At 44.3% G+C, this 16,301-nt stretch overlaps 1 protein-coding gene across 1 annotated transcript in view; it reads right to left on the bottom strand.

Moving 5' to 3' along the window:
• The window catches only part of LOC120040627 (cytohesin-3), a 41,447-nt gene that overhangs the window by 18,466 nt on the left and 6,680 nt on the right, over positions 1-16,301 (bottom strand). The gene's annotated exons all lie outside the window — the stretch shown is intronic.

Genomic DNA, 16,301 nt, shown 5'->3' with positions numbered 1-16,301 from the left:
AATGCTAAACCTAACCATTTGGAGGATGGAAAAACATCTGATCCTGGATCTGTTGTTAGGGACAAGTTCCAGTTCCACCTACTCCTAAATCAACACATCATTGTCTAGCAGTATACTGGAACTTCTGAGAGCTCTTGACTTCCTCTCTGGCAAAAGGAAAACTCCTCCATAAATTACAACCAAACCGCCCAGGACCTTGGACCCCCCCACCACCACACACACACTAAAGCAGGTAAGCACACACACACCAGCGTTGAACATCTGCTATAACGTGCATCGTCCAATATTAGTTCTCAGATAGTCTGCTTCCTCATTTAAGGTAATTAGTACCACTGAGATATCTGGGCCAAATGCTAACCCTCTTTTCTCTCTCACTCACACTCACCATACGTGTTTGACTATACTGTATGTGAACTGAGCACCCAGTGGTAAATCATTCAGACTCTGACATTTACACGTGTTCTACTCAATAAGGAGTCTCCCCAGTCCCACCTGCTTATCCCGCAGTTTACCAGCAGCACGTACATCAACCTTCCTCCCCAGACCTCTCTCTGAGGACGTCCTCCTCACCTCCTCCTCCTATCACACACAGCCGCTCTTACAAATGAGCCGCTCACTACCTGTTAGAAAGCAGAGGCAGGCATGCTCAGGCTCACAGGATGTAGGTCATTCTCACATCAAGAGCCATGGCAGATTGTGCTTTCTCTCTCGCCAGCTCTCTCTCTCTCTATCCATCCTATGGCTTGGAGTGGAGGGGGGAGGAGAGTGGAGGGGGGGGGGGGGTAAATCCCAGCTGATTCATAGAGCAGCTTTACGATTCAGATTTTTTCCCTTCTCTCCTTCCATTGTCAATAGTTATTGACTTGTCTTTTTATCTCTCTCCGTAAAGACAAAAAGAGATACCACGGACCATTAAGTCGGGATGGGATGGCATCGTGGTACTCAACTCTCGGTGGCTTCTTATCACGGATGAGCAGCCAATCAGAGCCAAATGCAGATGGTAGACAGAGGAAAAGGATCTCAGAAGTGGTGATCATTTTCTCTCACGGCCGAGTGGACCCACTCAAAGCCTCTGACTGACTTCTACATAAATGAAACACAGAGATAGATGAAGGGAGAGGGAGAGTACACTGAGTGTACAAAACATTTTGCCCTCAGAACAGCCTCAATTCATCAGGGGCATGGACTCTACAAGGTGTTGAAAACGTTCCACAGGGATGCTGGCCCATGTTGACTCCAATGCTTCAGACAGTTGTTTCAAGTTGGCTGGATGTCTTTTGGGTGGTGGACCATTCTTGATACACAAAGGAAACTGTTGAGCATGAAAAACCCAGCAGCATTGCAGTTCTTGACACACTCAAACCAATGCGCCTGGCACCTACTACCATACCCTGTTCAAAGGCACTGAAATATTTTGTCTTGCTCATTCACCCTCTGAATGGCACACATACCCAACCCATGTCTCATCCTTCTTTAACATGTCTTCTCCCCTTCATCTACACTGATTGAAGTGGATTTAACAAATGGGGGTGCAACTCAATATTAGGATGATTTGTCCACTCAGTGTAGCGAGAGAGGATAAATAAATATAGTAGATAGAGAGAGGAGAAATAAATAGAGTAGATACAGAGAGAGAGGAGAAATAAATAGAGTAGATACAGAGAGAGAGGAGAAATAAATAGAGTAGATACAGAGAGAAAGGAGAAATAAATAGAGTAGATACAGAGAGAGGAGAAATAAATAGAATAGATACAGAGAGAGAGGAGAAATAAATAGAGTAGATACAGAGAGAGAGGAGAAATAAATAGAGTAGATACATAGAGAGAGAGGAGAAATAAATAGAATAGATACAGAGAGAGGAGAAATAAATAGAGTAGATACAGAGAGAGAGGAGAAATAAATAGAGTAGATACAGAGAGAGAGGAGAAATAAATAGAGTAGATACAGAGAGAGAGGAGGAATAAATAGAGTAGATACAGAGAGAGAGGAGGAATAAATAGAGTAGATACAGAGAGAGGAGAAATAAATAGAGTAGATACAGAGAGAGGATAAATAAATAGAATAGATACAGAGAGAGGAGAAATAAATAGAGTAGATACAGAGAGAGAGGAGAAATAAATAGAGTAGATACAGAGAGAGAGGAGAAATAAATAGAATAGATACAGAGTGAGAGAAGAGAGAGAGAAGAGAAGAGAAGAGAGAGCGTTCTCTTCTCCGCGTTACTCTGGCTCTTTAACCAGGCCCATAAAGCCAGTGATTGTAGAGCAGATCGCCCCCCCAGGCAACCTACGTCTCTAATGGGCAAAGCAGAGCGCCATCCCACCTACTTTCCCTCAAAAAACCCAGTCAACCAAAAGAAAGGGACAAATTGTCTGGGATTGATGGCCGCTGTGTTCAGTGACAATCCCCCTGCTGTGTGTATGCATGTGGGAACGCTGGGTAATCTGATATCATCATTGTGGATGAACTGCTGCTGTAGGCTATACACCGTCAGCCTGGGTATCTAATGCATTATACATGAAGGATGTGTGTGTGTGTGTGTGCATCCCTTTCTTCCACCTCCAGTCTGACTCCCTTCCTCCGCTCCTCTCCCTCTCCTCTACCGTGACCAACCAGATCAATGTGATCTCCAAAGGTCAACGAGGTCATCACAGAGGTGAGAGGTCAGACACCCCTAGGCAGGGTCAAAGTGCTACTGCTACTGAACGGTCACTTAAGGAACTCACTGTTGCAGTGTAATCAATTATACAGACAAGTGGCCACACACCACACGCCATGGGAGACTTCCTACTTCACTTTGTTTAAGACTGAAAATAATCACTTATTATACACACTCAGGGCTGAGCACTAACGAGAGCCCATGCAACTCCAAATCTAATGGGAATTATGCATTGACGTCAATAGGATATTTGAGTGTGAAGTTTGAATTCTTCAATATTTCAGGCCCTAAGTGAATTGAACTAGGAAGTCATCTTGATCTGAGAGAAAGAGTCTATTTTCCAACAGACACGTTTGTCCAAAGTTTCTCAGTGTTCTACTTGTTATCAAGTCTTTATAATAATCTGTAGAGGAGATCTGAGCCCTTATTAACAAAGTGTCTCGCAGTAGTGCTGATCTAGGATCAGGTCCTTCCTGTCCATATAATCTTATTCTTTATAATCTAAAAGGGATACCTGATCCTAGATCAGCACTGCTACTCAGAGATGCTTTGTGAGTACTGGCCTGGTTCTGATGGGCACCATGATATTAAGATCTTATGACTTATTCAATTTGACATTTTACTTATTTAGCAGACGCTCTTATCCAGAGCAACTTACAGTCAGTGTGTTCATCTTAAGGAATGCTAGATGAGACAACCACACCACAGTCATGGTAAGTACATGTTTTATGTACTTATGACTACATGATCATCCTGTCTCCCTCACCTCCTCAGTCAGACCTCTCTCTGCCCTGGCAATCAGTCGCAGTCAGGGGTCTTGAACCAGGAACAGACAGGGAGACAACATGCAAATTCTCCACGCCATTGATAGACCAATGTCATTCATCTCCTGATCCAAGTGGCGCTGTGACACACTCGACCCTGATAGAATCAGTACAGCTGTTGGAGTTGGACTTGGTGATCCAACAAACGGGATCACCAAGTTGGAGAATCTCTCTGGAAAAGTTGCAGACACAGTGGTGCTGGGCTAGCCTTGTACCAGATCTGTTTGTCCTATCTTGCCATGCTAAGGTTTGGCTGGCTTGGCTTCGAAACTGCTCTGTTATGCTGACCATGCTTCCCCCAGCCTGGACGTGCATGCCTTTATCCCCAAGTCTTGTAACTGCTAGCTAAGCTAGCTAAGGCTACTTAAGGCCCTTTGCATAATGCATAGCTGTCTCTGGCTGCCGGTATAAGATAGATAACATACTCTAGACATTCTAGAACACCCCGGCTGTATTCACAGTGTGTCAGAGTAAGAGGGCTGATCAAGGATCAGGTCCTACTTTCCATAAAAAATAGTATTAATTATGATCTAAAAGATTAAACTGATCCTAGACCAGCACTCTTAATGTGGGAAGCTTTGTGAATAGAAGCCCTGGAGTTCTCTCTTGGACAGTGACTGACACAGAGGACGAGATAGAGGTCAGATCCATGCAGGGAACAGACCACTATTGACCATTCCCTAAGTCAGATCTCCAACTCAATCGAGTGTCACGCCTTTCAAATCTCCTTGGTAGCGAGAGGGAATACAAAAGCTGCCCATGCACACTGATCCCCTGGTTGCACTGCAGAGGGAGATCGACGGGAGAGGCGGACATGTTGGAGTGCCCCTTGTTACATGGTTTCATGGTTCCGTGGCTAAAGATAGATAGTGACAACTCTATCTGGCTATTATAGAAACAATGGAACACATGGACCTTTTGACAAGAAATACAATTTCAACTACTAAACTTAAACTTTAGGCTACTCTCACCTCAACCCTGACCTTACCTTTGACCCTAACCCTCGATTAAGAGCACATAGCTATGTCAATAGGCTACTATTGTCCTTTCTAGCATGGCCATCTAGTGCCTACTGTGACAGCAAGACAAGGAACAACTAATAAACAGAGCCAATGGAGCCACTTCCTGATTTTCTCCAGGTCTGCACTGTGACAATGAAGAGAGGATGTCTGCACTGATTAGGCCCACTGACGCTGGTCCGCCGTAACAATAGTAGCCACACAAACACAGGCTGGGTTAAACTAAGTTCACATCACGAGTTCAGGAACACTTATACAAGCGCTCGCCATAGTCTCCTCATTGTGTTACTATAATCATGGAGAAATATGTGCAACAACACAGCTGAGACTGCTGAATGATGTAAGTAGGTTGAATAAGTGTGTCATGGAAGACAAAACCTGAAACATATGTGTCTGAGTCAGGGCCGACCTGAACCGTACTGTGCTAGCTAGATATTTTCTTCTCGCATTGAGGTTCCAGCAACTATGGTGGAAGCATAACCAGGCCAGCTTGGTTTGACTCGGCTCTGTACTGGGAATATGGTATTATAGTATTGTTACGACCTCACGCCTAGGACCCAGTCAAATACCACACAATCTGTCATTAAGTGTCCTGCAATATCACTCAACTGTTCACAAAATAAAAACCATCTATAACCCAATTTGTGTTCTCTTGCATACATACCCCAGATCTGAGTCCAGCTCTGTCTCGGAGTTGAATACATAGCTCAGATCTGAGTCCAGCTCTGTCTCGGAGTTGAATACATAGCTCAGATCTGAGTCCAGCTCTGTCTCGGAGTTGAATACATACTCCAGATCTGAGTCCAGCTCTGTCTCGGAGTTGAATACATAGCTCAGATCTGAGTCCAGCTCTGTCTCGGAGTTGAATACATAGCTCAGATCTGAGTCCAGCTCTGTCTCGGAGTTGAATACATAGCTCAGATCTGAGTCCAGCTCTGTCTCTGAGGGTCAGTAGTGGTCAGTAGGACTGCAGGACTGTGTTGTTGGCTGTAGCTTTACAGCTACATTTCCCACTGCTTTTAGCTGGTTGTTTTCCTCTCTCAGGTACAGGTGTGATGGCAGGTCCTTTGACAGCCATCTCTCTCTTATCCTCTCCTTCTTTCATTCTCTCATTCTTTCACCTCTGTCTTTCTCACTTTCTTTCACTATCTCCCCTTCTTTCAACCTCTTCTCTGTTTTTAAATATTTAAATCACTATTCTTTTCCTTGTCTTCCTTCTCTTTCACTCTAGTTCTCTCTCCCCTCCATCTTTCTTTACGCTTCCTCCATCGTCCTCTCCATCTTTCTCTCCCCTAATTTATCCTGGAAAACTCTTCACTATAAGCCTTGTCTCATAAATAAACGTGTGAAACTTTCAAAGTGAGCCATGTTCTTTCGGAGGGCTCCTTTGGCTATTTATTAGCCTCATCTCCATGGTAATAGTCAGGAGGATGATGTGGTTCTGGCCTGACCCACCAGACCAGTCTAGAGAATGCTGCAGCTTCTAGTGTATAGCCCCATTAAGAGTATTGCAACCTTGATCAGACTACTGTAGCAGTGGCTCCTGTGTAGAGTCAGACTGAATGCTCTTAGGACCTGGCAAAAGCTGTCTGCTGCTTGCCTGCTTCAATGACCCTTCTCCAAAGTTCAATACACAGAACGGACTAAAGGGTTCTATGCTCAGAACCCAAATAGTTCTACAATTAGCACCCAGAGTTCAGACTCAGTAAATCATTCTGTTATCGGAACCCAAACTGTTCTAAAATCAGAAGATAGAGTTAAGACCATCAGACCCCTCCCCAGCAAGGTTCTTCGGTCAACACCCAAACAGTTCTCAGGTCAGAACCCTCTCCCCATTGGAAATAGTTCTACACTCAGAATCCTCCCCCGCCAAGTGTTCTACAGTCATATGTAACATGATTAAATCATTTGCTAACCTCATCCACAGTCTCTCTCATTAGCATAGTCTCATGTCTCTCATATTGTTATTGGCTGCATTGATTTTATGCCGGTCATAAAGCACTCTGATTTACAGTCTTCTCCTGTTTAACCAAATGGCTGAAGGGAATTTCCATCACCATCACTGAGCGAATCATGCACATGTATTTCAACAGGCTCTAGGATAAACCACTTGTTTTTTTCTCCTTGTGAATGTGACCTCTCTTTCACTCTATCGTTCAATTGCTTGCTCTCCCTCTCCCTCTCCCTCTCCACCTTTTGCTCTTTCTCTCTCTCCCACCATTTCAAAGTAAATCAAAGTCTTTAAAATTAAAGTATTTTCTAGCACCAAAAAAGACGCGCGCACACACACACACACACACACACACACACACACACACACACACACACACACACACACACACACACACACACACACACACACACACACACACACACACACACACACAGCTCCTCTGTGTAAAGGGAGACAACAATTTCCCACTACTCTCCCTTCGGTCCCTGGACCTGCTAAGCTCATCAGTCAGTCTGCTAAAGTCATCTGATCTGAAAAACATGTTATTGTACTGGGACTCCTCATTTACTGGAAGACAGGCCTCACCTAAGACACTACACTGAGCACAAATATAAACGCACCATGTAAAGTGTTGGTCCCATGTTTCATGAGCTGAAATAAAGGATCCCAGACATTTTCAAATGCACAACAAGATGTCTAAAATGCTGGGCACTAATTTGTTTACATCCCTGTTAGTGGGCATTTCTTATTTGCCACGATAATCCATCCACCAGACAGGTGTGTCATATCAAACAGCTGACTAAACAGCATGATCATTACACAGGTGCACCTTGTGCTAGGGACAATAAAAGGCCACTAAAATGTGTCCCACAACACCTCAGATATCTCAAGTTTTGAGGGAGCGGGAAATTTACTTATTTTTTTATTTAACCTTTATTTAGCTAGGCAAGTAAGTCAGTTAAGAACAAATTCTTATTTTCAATGACGGCCTAGGAACAGTGGGTTAACTGCCTTGTTCAGGGGCAAAACGACAGATTTTTTTTACCTTGTCAGCTCGGGGATTCGATCTAGCAACCTTTTGGTTACTGGCCCAATGCTCTAACCACGAGGCTACCTGCCTCCCCAACATTGGCATGCTGACTGCAGGAATGTCCACTCGGGCTGTTGCTAGAGAATTTAATGTTTATTTTTCTACAATAAGCCGCCTCCAACGTCGTTTTAGAGAATTTGGCAGAACGTCCAACTGGCTTCACAACCGCAGACCACATGTATGGTGTCGTGTGGGCAAATGGTTTGCTGATGTCAACGTTGTGAACACCCCATGGTGGCGGTGAGGTTATGGTATGGGCAGGCATAAGCTATCGACAACAAACACAATTTCCTTTTATCGATGGGAATTTAAATGCACAGAGATACCGTGACAAGATCCTGAGGCCCATTGTTGTGTCATTCATCCGCCGCCATGTTTCAGCATGGTAATGCACGGCCCCATGTCACAAGGATCTGTAAAAAATCCTGGAAGCTGAAAATGTGGCAGTTCTTCCATGGCCTGCATACTCACCAGACATGTCACCCATTGAGCATGTTTGGGATGCTCTGGATCGATATGTACGGCAGCGTGTTCCAGTTCCCGCCAATATCCAGCAACTTCGCACAGGCATTGAAGAGGAGTGAGACAACATTCCACAGGCCACAATCAACAGCCTGATCAACTCAATGTGAAGGAGATGTGTTGCGCTGCATGAGACAAATGGTGGCCACACCAGATACTGACTGTTTTTTTTTATCCCCGCCCCTACCTTTTTTTCAAAGGTATCTTTGACCAACATATGCATACCTGCATTCCCAGTTATGTGAAATCCATAGATCAGGGCCTAATGAATTTATTTTAATTGACCGATTTCCTTACATGAACTGTAACTAAGAAAAAAACTTTCAAATTGTTGCATGTTGCATTTATATATTTTGTTCAGTATAGTTTGGTTCAGTCGTTTGGATTGTCATTGATTTACACAAAAAAAATATGCAGTGTAATTTTCTGATTTTGTGCAACTCATTCTTGCTTTCGTGTTTGTATTCAACAGCCTATTTCGCTTGATTGCGTCGTTGACAGTCACTCACTGGGAATGTTTGCTGTCATTTCTGCTATTTCTGAGATCCAAACATTGTCCCAAATAAAAGGGGATTTCAACATCAAAACAAATAGATCACAACACAACACATGATCACAAAGCACCAGAGGCTTGAAACACAAATCGCTCCCCCTGTAAGCCTAAACCCACCTCGACAGCAAAGCGCACCAGCCACAATGACTTATTCATATGGAATAAAAGAAGATCCCCGTCTGCGAACGTTTGCCAAAACTCCACATTAAAGGAACGCTTCCGCTTCCCTTCCGGAGAGGAAAACAGGGCCGTAATTGGTCTATTTTTGGGTCATCATGTGTCATGCTCTTCCTAACAAATTAGATTAGTCGTTTTGGCAGCAGGGTCCCCTGTTCTTTATCTCTTCTCAGTTACAGGCGCTGACTGCAGTGGGGTTGCCTTTGATTACTCTTGATGATCCTCCTTTCACGTGTCACTTCCTGCGTATTAAAAGGAGCGAATCACAGCATCGAATCAAATCAAATTTTATTAGTCATATGCACAGAATACAACAAGTGTAGACCTTACAGTGAAATGCTTACTTACGAGCCCCCAACCAACAATGCAGTTTAAAAAAAATACGAATAAGAATAAGAAATAAAAAGTAACAAGTAATTAAAGAGCAGCAGTAAAATAACAATGTGGAGACTATATACAGGGGGGTACCGGTACAGAGTCAATGTGCGTGGGCACCGGTTAGTTGAGGTAATATGTACATGTAGGTAGAGTTATTAAAGTGACTATGCATAGATGATAACAACAGAGAGTAGCAGCGGTGTAAAAGAAGGGGGACAATGCAAATAGTCTGGGTAGCCATTTGATTAGATGTTCAGGAGTCTTATGGCTTGGTGGTAGGCATATGTTGTGAATGAGTATATTATGACTGTATCCCTGCTTTCTTTTCAGTGCACATTTTTAAAGAGAGTTTACGGTACATTTTTAGAGAGTTTTGCATGTTTTGAGTTGTGACCAATGAATTTCCCTTTAAAATACCCTTGCCATGAGTCTACCTCAGAGGGGCCTTCTTATCTTATCGTGCATGCACCATCCTGCTGGGGCCATGTCTCCTTTCCCAAGGAGAGACTTCCAGGGGGGAAGCTGGGTATGGTATGAGGGCATGAGAGCACAACTTGGGCCCCTTCTTTCCTACACATTGACTTAAAAGAGGATAGAGGGGATACTGTGGAAGCACCGTTCAGACCTCTACTACCTTTCTCCACAAAACATCCATATTGTTGTATACTGTATATCGCAGTACTTAAAATATAGAATACTTACATAATACAAAAAAATACTTATATTAATATTGTCAAAATTTATTTTAAGCATTGGCCCTAGGCTGTAATTAAAGCAACCAAGGACTTTTGTCTGTATTGTGTGTCAGGCCAGACAATGTGTGAGGATTACTGATTGGCGCCGGCAGGGGGGAAAGTAGCACAGCTCACTAACGGAGCCTGCGGCATCTACAGCAGCATCTACAATGTCACCCTACGACACAAATACTACAGTGTCTACAACGTCACCCTACCATAGGACGCACTACAGCGTCTACTCTACAAAGTCACCCTAGGACACACACCACTGATCAGAGAACAGTGTGACCGCTGGATCGGGCCGTTTAGGAGGCAATAAAACAGCTCCGGGGACAGTGACTGTGGATAATAATGGGAGATAAGCCTCCAATGACGAGCAGAGGTTATAATTGACTATCAATCATCAAGTAATTTAGGGTCAGACTTTAGAGTAGGGGTGGAGACGCGGTAAACGACTCCTTGGTGGTTGGCGAAGGAACAAGCGGTTGGAAGTTGTCATGCACGGCAATCTCTGAATTCCAATATGGTGGACGGAATATAAAAGGCCTACTGGAACGGGTAGATGTCCATTGGGTTAGCTTTACAGCAGTGGATGACTGCCAAAACGTGAGAGTCCTGTATTCTATTGTGAGGTTCAGAAGCCTCATCCCCCCCACTATCACTACTATTAGTCATAGTATTAGTAGTAAGGAAGAAAAAGAACAACACAAATGTTAACAGGGCCACTCTTAGAACCCTCTTTAGAACCCCCACAGTCCTCCAGTGTGAGTCACTCAGGAAATGACTGGAGTGTATCTGCCACTGGCCAGTCGTCTGATACGGAGGCCCTGAGGAGACAAACAGAACAGAGCCTGTGAGGCTGAGGGAGGCTGCACTGAATGACTGAACTGTTTATATTGGGCTCTGGCCATCCAGACAGCGCATCTGGAAAAGAGCATGAAGGAGTATAAGAGAGAGAAAGACTAAAAGAGAGAGAGACACTGGCTGCCAAGTAGGACTCTGGCTGCTGTTGCCTGCTCTCTGTGTTGTTCTGTGAATGGAGAACAGCAGGATCACAGCAAACATGAAAAAAGTGGAGCTGGGATCACTTTATCACAGGGAATACGTGGGTGGTTGAGGTCAGTCAGACATCCTCTTTTTCTCTGGACTTTTTTATATAAAACTTTTTGCAGATTGTACGCCTCCACATAACAGGGTTTTTTATTCACTTCTCTAGTTTGTCTGGAACTGAGATGATGATGAAGTTTACAGAGGTAGACAGTTTAACTGTTACTAGCAGCATCTTTATGAGGAAGTGTTGTGAAATGCAGATTTTCTATTGGTGGAGCTAAGGTCCAGGGTGCAGACCTATTGGTTGCTATGTGATTTAGTATGGTACAATTGGGCAGTTAGTGTGGCATTTAAATGCAGCTGCCGCAGTGAGGTCGACAGTAATCTGTTGATAATCTTTATGCTGCCTATAAGATGTTAAAAACAAACATTTGACCACAGATTTCAAGAAAACCCCCCATTTAATCCAACTGATACCATTTTCAGATATCAGAATAGGCCTACAAGATATAAATATGACATGGATTACATATGTTGGGGAAATAACGAAAAATAGTAACCCCCTCTAGCTACAGTAATACCCCTCAATTATCCTTCAAAACACATTAACAATTTGATAAAAATTACAATATTTTGATATAGTCCCATTGGTGCATTCGACCCACCTGAACCCATGTCACATCCAGCTGTGACCCAGCTTCATAGAGCTGAATATTGGGGTAGCCAGATGTTGAGGAGATCGGAAAATGCAGTCATGCAAAATAACATAGGATACAGGAAATTATATGAAGCTTCCTGTTTGAAGAGATGCAGCTGGATGGAACTCAGATGTTCTGTATGAAGTTCAGTAACGCTGGGTTCATATCTACTGTATGTATCTGTGATTTGAAAAGGAAAAGATTGATCCATCACTAATCTATAACAACCATTTGGTTTCCTTCCTGGGACAATAAGATAGGAGAGTGGAAGAGACAAAGTTGCTCAAAAAGGCCTGATACTCCAAGAAATAAGATCAATACTTTTCTTGATGATCCAACATGGTGGTTCTGTTGCTGTAAACACAAGGGTTTAACGTGCCACTGTTCTCATTATGGCTCTTTGAACATTTTCAGGCATACAGGGCTCAAGTGCTTCTCCCTTTCTTGAGAAATTGAATGCGGATGCTGATTTTAAATAGTGAAGATTGTATTTTATCTAGAGGAAGGACAATAATCACCGTCTTCTCATTATTTACAGCCACCTGTACAGTTTGTCAAGTCTTCAGATAAGTGAAGTATCATATTTACTGAATATTTCTCCCTGCGTGTTGAATAAATCCTAGAATTACAAGGGAACGATATCTTTGAAAGTGGAAATTGGGACAACTAGTGGAAAAAATGTACAGCCTCTGGAAAACAAATATAATCATTCCATCCAGGTGCAGATGTTGGTAATAGGCATTTTCTCCATATTCACCCTTGGAAACAACTCTAAAGTATAACCATTTCATTTATGGACATCTAACACCAGTGCGTCTAGCTAATACACATGGTGTTGTCTACCACCTCATTCTACAGTAATATCATGCTATAACTTATCTATCCATCAAACCTCTGATGAAAAATCAGCAATGACAGTTTGCTCTGCTAAAGCTACTCAGAGAACACCATGATGTTAGTGAACTTGGCCACCGTCTATATATTTGGAGTATTACTTTGACACACATATGGAGATCCTCATTGATGTCTGTGGGACTGTGGGATCTCATTCACATAATGTATTTCCGTAGCTAGTGACCCCTCAGAGGGAGGGCTTGTTTCATAGTGTTTGTGTATTCCAGCCAGAGAGATGTGAAGTGACAGAGGTGAAAGGAGATTAAATGTGTGTGTGAAGGGACCCATGCCTCAGAGCCACCGTAAATCTCTGTCTACACCCCGAGGCGCTCTTGACTCTCTGTGTGTGTGTGTGTGTGTGTGTGTGTGTGTGTGTGTGTGTGTGTGTGTGTGTGTGTGTGTGTGTGTGTGTGTGTGTGTGTGTGTGTGTGTGTGTGTATTAGTCCCCCCTAGGACAGCGTCTTGATGCAGCTTGATATCTAGCCGCTACTGTCCTTGTGAAAAGGTCTCGTTATCAATGCTCTCTTGGACATCAGCAGGCCCATTCTTGAGCCTGTCAGGCTGACCTAGTCCAGAGAGCCTGAGTAGACCGACCTGCCTTGGAGGCCATTCACATTTCATTTCACGCTTCCCACCATGAAAAACATTAGTCATTCTTTCTTCTCTCCTCTCACAAATCCCCACACAATGTAGTGGAGAGGTTTGAAAGGTCAATAGAATAGGTTAGGATCCTCCGTATTGTATCAGCAGAACAGATACAGGCTACACACAGTGATTCCCTGCACATCCCATTCACTACTGGAGATTGTCCCACTGTCATGAAGACTAGGCTGATCCCAGATCTGTATGTGCTTTAGCCAACTCCTCCTCTATCATCGGCGGGGTTTTTCTGGATCAAAAGGGGGTTTAGGTGGTGGGCGTGGCAGAGTGCGTGGCAATGAGCGCGGTGGTGGGCGTGGCAGGGGCGTGGCAGAGTGCGTGGCAATGAGCGCGGTGGTGGGCGTGGCAGGGGCGTGGCAGAGTGCGTGGCAATGAGCGCGGACGGCCTTATGGCGCGGCTACATTTTAGAGGCCCCCATCTTGTCGCTATAGATCTTTTTTTTGCATTTTTAAGTCCATTTCCTGCAATTCTACACCTTTTGCCATGGAGCTGAGAGAAACTGTTGCAGTTTTAAGGCACATTTCCTGCAATTCTATGCATTTTGCTATGGCTAATCCTGTGTTCTATTGCTCAAACATAAAAACTAAATGAATACTGCTAAATTCATTGTTTTGGGAATTTTCAATTCTCCTTGACTGCCTAGATTTTATTTTGATATATGGGTCCATTATCTTTTCAACATAATTGATATCTGGTTTTAATCGTTTAAGTTAATCACTTAAATATTTTTTCCGTCCCGAAAAATGTTTTTCTTACAGTGTTTGGACTTCAATGGATTACAATGTAAGAAATATCCCTGATTGGTATGCCGTATATGTAGTCAGGGGACTTTGTTAAATCAGATCAAGGATCAGGCTTCTCATCTCATCATTGACGTGGGGAAAGTCTTGGTAACACTTTATTTGGATAGTCCCAAGGAGATGGTTTGTAAATGTTCAGTAGATGTTCAATAACTGTCAACATCATGTCAACTAACTATCCACTAACCCTAACTCTTACCCAACCTTAACCCTTATTCTAAACCTAACCTTAACCTTAGTAAGTGTTTGCTTATCAACATATAGCGTGTTGATAGTATGACCATCTGTAGACCATCTATATGGGACTATCTAAATAAAGTGGGACCAAAGTCTCAATGTAGTAGTGATGTACGTATCCTGTATTTGTGAAGAGAGGGATGGTTTTTCTCATCTCTGTCATGTTTGTATCCTGTTTATTGGTGTCTCTCCATTCAGCCCACATCCCCAGTTGGATGTAGGGAGGTGACAGACAGCAGCTCCAGTTGGATGTAGGGAGGTGACAGCCAGCAGCTCCAGTTGGATGTAGGGAGGTGACAGCCAGCAGCTCCAGTTGGGTGTAGGGAGGTGACAGCCAGCAACTCCAGTTGGATGTAGGGAGGTGACAGCCAGCAGCTCCAGTTGGGTGTAGGGAGGTGACAGCCAGCAGCTCCAGTTGGGTGTAGGGAGGTGTTGGACAGCAGCTCCAATAGGAAGTAGGGAGGTGCCAGCCAGCAGCTCCAGTTGGATGTAGGGAGGTGACAGCCAGCAACTCCAGTTGGATGTAGGAAGGTGACAGACAGCAGCTCCAGTTGGATGTAGGGAGGTGACAGCCAGCAGCTCCAGTTGGATGTAGGGAGGTGACAGCCAGCAGCTCCAATAGGAAGTATGAAGGTGACAGACAGCAGCTCCAGTTGGATGTAGGGAGGTGACAGACAGCAGCTCCAATAGGATGTAGGGAGGTGACAGCCAGCAGCTCCAGTTGGATGTAGGGAGGTGACAGCCAGCAGCTACAGTTGGATGTAGGGAGTTGACAGCCAGCTGCTCCAGTTGGATGTAGGGAGGTGACAGCCAGCAGCTCCAGTTGGATGTAGGGAGGTGACAGCCAGCAGCTCCAGTTGGATGTAGGGAGGTGACAGCCAGCAGCTACAGTTGGATGTAGGGAGGTGACAGACAGCAGCTCCAGTTGGATGTAGGGAGGTGACAGCCAGCAGCTCCAGTTGGATGTAGGGAGGTGACAGCCAGCAGCTCCAGTTGGATGTAGGGAGGTGACAGCCAGCAGCTCCAGTTGGATGTAGGGAGGTGACAGCCAGCAGCTCCAGTTGGATGTAGGGAGGTGACAGCCAGCAGCTACAGTTGGATGTAGGGAGGTGACAGCCAGCAGCTACAGTTGGATGTAGGGAGCTGACAGCCAGCAGCTACAGTTGGATGTAGGGAGGTGACAGCCAGCAGCTACAGTTGGATGTAGGGAGGTGACAGACAGCAGCTCCAGCCCATGACCCTTAATCTACTAACTGTCCCCATCCCTCCAGAGCTCATCTCCCCCATTTGTTTAAGCATGGAGAGGGCTTGCAGCAGCCGGTAATCCTCTCCATCTACACACAAACACACACACACACACAAATGCACACGCACATCAAAGCACATACACACACGATTAACTGCTATCTCATCCTGGTCCATGGGAGTGGGAAACCGTGAGATACTGTACACACAGCTGGGGCTGAGCCCTCCACCACCAACCTACTCTGGCTGAGTACTATATACATGGTAACTGCAGCATTCACTTTGCTCTGAATACTCCTAAACACTCACTATATATACAGTACACTCATAAAGCCACACACACACACACACGCGCGCAGGTCATGCAGAGGGTCCCTGTTCGTCATATGGCTGGCCCCGCTGGGTACTGACTATGAGGTGTTATGCTGTGACAAACCAACACAATATATATATATATATATATATATATATATATATATATATATATATATATATATATATATATAAATACTGGTCTCCATCAGGGGAAGAGTAAGACTACTACTACTGCAACACCACGGCAACAGCAGACCCTGCTGATCCCTCTCCTCACAACTAAATAACACATTCATTTTACATGATGAGGCTGTATTTTACAGCAGAGAAAAAGCAGTGAGTGCAGATCTACCATGGCACAGAACACAAGGAGAGAGAGAGAGAGAGAGAGAGAAAGAGAGAGAGAGACAGATGGAGAGAGGGAGAGAGCGAGAGACAGACAGAGCGAGAGACAGACAGAGTGAGAGACAGACAGAGCATGGTCTACT

The sequence above is a fragment of the Salvelinus namaycush genome, unplaced genomic scaffold (genome assembly GCF_016432855.1).
Source record: "Salvelinus namaycush isolate Seneca unplaced genomic scaffold, SaNama_1.0 Scaffold37, whole genome shotgun sequence".
Taxonomy (NCBI): domain Eukaryota; kingdom Metazoa; phylum Chordata; class Actinopteri; order Salmoniformes; family Salmonidae; genus Salvelinus; species Salvelinus namaycush.
This window is presented reverse-complemented; position numbering and strand designations above follow the sequence as displayed.